The sequence below is a fragment of the Gossypium hirsutum genome, chromosome A02 (genome assembly GCF_007990345.1).
Source record: "Gossypium hirsutum isolate 1008001.06 chromosome A02, Gossypium_hirsutum_v2.1, whole genome shotgun sequence".
Lineage (NCBI taxonomy): Eukaryota > Viridiplantae > Streptophyta > Magnoliopsida > Malvales > Malvaceae > Gossypium > Gossypium hirsutum.
The window spans coordinates 8837774-8844065 of record NC_053425.1 but is presented as its reverse complement, the minus strand read 5'-3'; the positions used below and the strand labels follow the sequence as shown (position 1 = coordinate 8844065).

General features: G+C 38.0%; 1 non-coding gene across 1 annotated transcript; it reads left to right on the top strand.

Annotated features, from left to right (window-relative positions):
* The first annotated feature begins 4874 nt into the window (after window positions 1-4874).
* LOC121217162 (small nucleolar RNA R71) lies at window positions 4875-4981 on the top strand. Its single transcript, XR_005913331.1, has one exon. It is a non-coding gene; the product is annotated as a small nucleolar RNA R71 (small nucleolar RNA).
* Window positions 4982-6292: the final 1311 nt, after the last annotated feature.

The following is a 6292-nucleotide window of genomic DNA, read 5'->3' as shown; positions in this document are numbered from 1 at the left end:
AGGTGGATTTGGGATTGTTTATAAAGGTGTATTGCATGATGGGACACAAATTGTAGTCAAAAGGATGGAATGTGTTGGTGAAGGTACTAAAGGAATGGCTGAGTTCCAAGTTGAAATTGCAGTGCTTTCAAAGGCTAGGCATTTGGTTGCTCTTTTAGGTTATTGTATCAATGGTAATGAGAGGCTTTTGGTTTATGAGTACATGCCTCGTGGTACCCTTTGTATCCGGGTTAAGCATCAGGATCTTATACATATTATTCAGGGCTACATCTGTAGTGCAAGAGTTGTCATAAAATCTACATCAGACATCTTAATGATCAAAATAGCAAATATGGTTTCAATAATAAGAATCTACTTTTTAGACAGAAACAATAAGATATCATGCGTCTTATTTGCATCTCATATGGGTAAATTTTGAGCATAACAAAGCTCAAGAAAACTAAAATATTAAACTTAAAATGACTGGTAATAGTATTAAAAATCTGGCCTATATTCTTATGAGCTAAAATGAGCTACAAACTAAATGTAGAATAAAGGAACGTCTAACTTCTAATTCAAGGTCTAATATGGGAGGGAGATCGTATTAAACTGACAAAACATACTATAAAGGCTCTTACTAGACATTGGGACTTTGAAAGGCATCTGACTATGCAATCTCTAGATACTATAACAATGTTATCAATCTGAGCAAAGAGTCTAGAACGCTCTTACTATGCATTGGGAATTTGGGACATCGGAAGTACTAAAAGTGACATAAGGAAACCATTTAACTATGCAATCTCTGGATACTTTAACCATGTTAATAATTTCAGAAAAAGAGACCACAAAGCTCTTACTTGGAAATTTGTGACATATGGAAGCACTAATATAAAAATCTCTCAAAAACTAAAATTTTGAAATTCCCTACTCTTACGGAGCCAATTATAAGACTAATGCACCATTAAGGTTTAGCAGTACCGAAAGCACCTTTACCAGTTTTCTCACCCCTAACTTGACTTCCTTAAAAGACTGTAACGAAGGCACATATTGTTTAGTAAACATTTTACCACCTTGAGTCATTTGTTTGATAAAATGCATGGACATATCTCATCCTTCAAGCACGATTCATAAGATCTAAAAATAGAATTTGAGGAACCCCAGCATCATAACATCTTATTTTGGATAACATAAGCCCAATCATCAATTCTGCTCTATTCAGTTCCAAGTTCATGGCTACAACACAAATGTTAACCCATATTTCCCTAAATTTAATGCTGCATTTCCTAAAAATGATAAAAACATGTTACACAGAGAGACGGAAGATAAAGAATGAAGTTTTATGACCTCCTCTACCTGTTTTACTTCTAAAGGGGGCAAATCAACAGCTGCAGAAACAACCATTTAAGAGAGTGTCCATCTAATTTACAAAAACCCAATTCGTAGCTCCAAAGGTTGAACCGCAAACAAGGAAGTTTTTGTTCACAGAAAAGGCCAAAGTCACAGAAATCGGTCTAGTGAACTTCGTTTACATACATTTGGGTGCCTACCAAAGGTTGAACCGCAAACATTTGGGTGCCTCCCATTTACATACAGAGGATCTATTTACAAACTGTGAATATGGTAGCAAGAAGAAAGAAAGAATATGGTAGCAAGAAGAAACAGAGAATATGGGAATGAAAAGAAATTACTTAAAAGAAGAAACAGAGAGACTTTGTGCTTCACAGGCTTGTCGGTCGTCATCGGAGTTAAAGAGCTTCACAGAGAATTTGGTTTTTTTCTTCACAAATCTGAAAACAAATAAGGTTCGGGAAGGAATTAGGCCAAAATTTCAAGGATAAAATGGTAAAAAAATAAATAAAAGTATGCCTATTTTCCCAGTTACCTTTAATTGCTGCTGAAAGCTTCAGTCCCGTTTCAGCACCAGCAGTGAGATTGAAATGAAATTTCACTGCACTGGACTGGTGAACCAAGAAGCAGTTCAGTGAGGTTGGGTAACCCAAATGAAACTCACTGGTGAAAAAAGCGGTACCAAAGGCAGCCTAAGTCCAATGTGTGGTCGGTTGCCATGCTCTAAAGATAGTACGCATCATAAGTGCTTAAAACTCCTATGCTCTCTCTCCTTCCAGTTAAAGTGTGAGCTAATAAGGCGTGGATGTATCGTAGAGCTGGAGAAAGAGATGTCGCCTTCGAGTGACTCACGTCATAAGGGATCTGACTGGCTGTGCGATCAGTCCAACAGCACGAAGGTGAGTAATGGATGTGACGGTAAAGGTGAAGAAAGTTTTCGGCACCCATAAACTCATCGTTGTAGATGCTCATGGCTGAGCCAAACTCAGGGACACTCATATGTTGCACCAAGCCACCAAGTCGGAATGTTATGGTACCATGCTCATCATGCGATGACATCACGTGTTGAAGGTAAAATGTCGCGCAAAACCCCAAAGTAAGCTCCATATATGTGGGCTCGATGATATTAAAGAAACAGTCCTAGAGTGCCGTAGTAATGAAAGCGCGGACCTTATTAGTTAGTCGACCTGCTCCAACACGGCCCGGTCAATGCATCGGCCTAAACCGATTAGTCACACGCGCAGGAGCTGGAATAAGTCCTCAGTGGGTTCACAGAGAATTAGAGGTAAGGATGACGAACCTCGACCGAGGCGGTCGAGGAAGTCGCGCCAGGACCCTTCCATTTTTTCGAAGTGGGGATGACGACTTTGGATTTACCTTGAGTGGTCGTCATAATGTACCTGCAAAAAAGCGAACAAAAATAAATGAATAAACCAACAGGATAAATAGAAAATAATAATAATGATAATAATTGAATGAGGATAATAAGCAAACTAAGAAACAATATGCTGAAACCTAGGGAGTACTAATAATGAGTAAGAAGACTAGAAAGAAACATATTAACAAGAAAAGTCAACTAAAACCTAGCAGAAAGACTCCAATAGAAATAATATAATTCAAAATAACAAAAATAATCATAAGAACAATAGCTATCTAACTAACTAAAAGATAGAAGAAAATATCATCAAATAAGAACAAAATTGATGAAATGGAAAAATATGAAAGAAAGTTAACACATGGCTAGATGTGAAGAATGAAAATTCAAGAAATTAAACAATCACAATCAGTAAATAAAGAAACTCATAATAATGACTAAAGAAATAATAAGAAAGCAATAATAATAAGAGAATAAAATAATATACTAAGAGTAATAATAGAAATAAGGAAATAAATTAATAAATGAAGTAAAGAGAAAAGAAAGGAAAATCGACGGCCAATGATCGGAGGTACAGACGGTGCATGGGTCAGTGATGGTGGTGGGATGGTTGTGGGTGTGGTAGTTCGTGGGTTTTGAGGCTGAGTGAGGGAGAGGAGGAAGGGGTTTGGTTGAGAGAGGGGCTGCATCGTGGGGGAGAAGGGAAAGAGGAGGAAAAGAAATAAGAAAGGAGGGGAAAGGGGAAGAGAAGGATTTTTGGTGAGATGGGGGCCGAGTTACGGTGGCCGGAATAAGGGATTTTAAAGGCTGCAGCGGTTAGGGCTTGGGAGGGTTTGAGAAGAAGAAGACAAAAATAAAATTTTAAGGTTGGGGATTTTATGGGTGACACGGTCGTGTAACAGTCCGTGTTGTGTCAGACGCCTGTGTGGATTGAGTTTCAGCCCGTGTTCATCGAGGAAAGTAATAGCGCACTCGTCACACGGCCTTAGACATGCTCGTGTGTCCAGGCCATGTGATTCAATATTTAAACTACCAATTAAATAGGGAATAGTAAAACTCCCTGGATCTTTCAACTTGTTAGGTAGTTTGTTTTGTAGAATCACTGAACAAACAGCATTTAATTCCACATGCGACGAATCATCTAACTTCCTTTTTTTTGCCAGAAGCTTTTTTAAAAATTTTACTGAGTTGGGCACCTGTGAAAGAGCTTTAATGAACGATAAGTTAATATGAAACTTTTTCAAAAGTTTAAGAAATTTACCGAATTGTTCATCTGTGCGGTCTTTCTTTGTCGTATTAAGGTATGGCACGTGAGGTGTATATTCTCTGCTCACTGGTTTTTGTTTATTCTGGGTTTTATCCACCTTATCTTTATTTACCACGCCTTCTTACCTTGGTTTTGGTTTAGAATCAACTGACCCTTCTTCATCTCGAACAGTAATCACATGGAGTTATTCTCTTGGGTTAGACTCGGTGTTGCTAGGCAAGCTACCTTGTGGTCTTTATGAGATCAGCTTAGCAAACTGACCTATTTGATTCTCGAGTCCTTGAATCGACGCTTGCTAATTTTTAAGCGCTGTTTCGGTGTTTTGGAAACGTGTTTCTGACACTGAGATGAATTTTGTTAGCATCTCCTCAAGGTTCGGCTTCTTTTCCTGCTGGTAGGGTGATTGAAAGCCTGGAGGGGGTTGTGGTCTTTGATTGCCTTGACCACTCCAAGAGAAATTGGGATGGTTCCTCCAACCTACATTGTAAGTATTACTATAAGGGTTATTCTGATGTCTAGAATGTTACCCATATAGTTGACTTTTTTGTTCATATTCCTAGGGTCGTAGGCTAGGTATTCTGGATTATTCATTCCTCCTCCATTTGTGTCACACTGCATCACCGGATGTACCTGCGTAGAGACACATAAACATCAATATTTTTATTTAAAAGCTCTACCTGGTTTGATAATATGGTGACCGTGTCGAGGTTGAAAACACCATCGGCTTTTGTCAGTTTTGTCCTTATGACTTGCCACTGATAATTATTCAGTGACATCTCTTCAATGAACTCATAAGCCTCCTCAGGTGTTTTGATATTTATGGTTCCACCGGCAGCTGCATCAACCATTTGCCTAGTTGAGGGGTTCAAACCGTTGTGAAAAGTTTGAACCTGTAGCCATAAAGCTAACCCATGGTGAGGGCACCTTCTTAGTAAGTCCTTATACCTCTCCCATGCATCGTATAAAGTCTCTAAATCCATCTACACAAAGGAAGAGATATCGTTCCTCAATTTGGCTATCTTAGCCGGTGGAAAGTACTTTAGTAGAAACTTCTCGGTCATCTGTTCCCAAGTAGTGATTGAACCTTACGGTAGGGAGTTCAACCACTTCTTATCCTTATTTCTTAACAAGAAGGGAAATAGCCTTAGGCGAATGACTTCTTCAGAAGCGCCATTGATCTTGAAAGTGTTGCAATATTCCAGAAAGTTGGCCAAATGAGTATTTGGATCATCGTCTTACAAACCATCGAATTGAATAAACTGTTGGATCATCTGAATTGTATTTAGCTTTAGTTCAAAATTGTTTGCACCTACGGTAGGTCGAACAATACTCGATTCATCCCCAGTGAGATTGCGCTTAGCATAATCGTACATAGTACGAGGAGCAGGATTCTGATTTACAGGAGTTACGGCAACCACAGGAGGTAGCGGATTATTTTGATTTTCAGCCATCTCCTCGGTGGTATTGGTATCATCCTCGTGCTCTTCCTCTATATATTGTAAGCTCCGCCTTATTTCTCTACGATTTCTACGAGCTATACTTTCAATTTCACTATCGAATAATAATGGTCCTGACGGATTCCTTCTAGTCATAAACTATAAGAATCTACCAGAAGCAAACCAAAGGAAAATTAGTAATTAAAAATAAAACTAAAACAAAAATTAAATGCAATAAAAAATGGCTAAATTAATGAAAATCAAGCGTTCCTAATATCTTAGTCCGCGACAATGGCGCCAAAAACTTGATGATCATTTTATGAACCACTAAACTAGACAACGATCACGACTAAGGCAAGCGCACCTATCGAATGGTAATATAGTTATGGTAAGTCTAGAATATCGTAACCACAATGACTAAAAGTACTAGTATTAACTTTCTTTCTATTATTTAGCCTAAATATAAAGGGTTTGTTCTAATTTAAAATTAACTAACCAATTAACTACTACACGCGACAGAGAGTGAAGAAAATAATCGAATAAACCAATAATAAAGGCAATACCCAAGGAAGAATCTACCTAGACTTCACTTATTATTCTAACTCTGAATCAAATGATTTATTCACTTGTCTTGATCTGTAGAAATCCCTAATTTATGTTAATATCTCTTTCGAGACTAAGAACAACTGATTCTAGGTTGATTAATCGAAATCTCTTTCTAATTAAAACCCCTATCATCGCATTAACTCGATCTATGGATTCCCTTATTAGATTTGACTCTAATTCGGCAGATTTATGTTACCCTATTTCTAGGGTTGCATGCAACTCCGTTTAATTATGTGAGATCTACTCTTAAACAAGGACTTTTGCTCCACTGAATAAGCACAT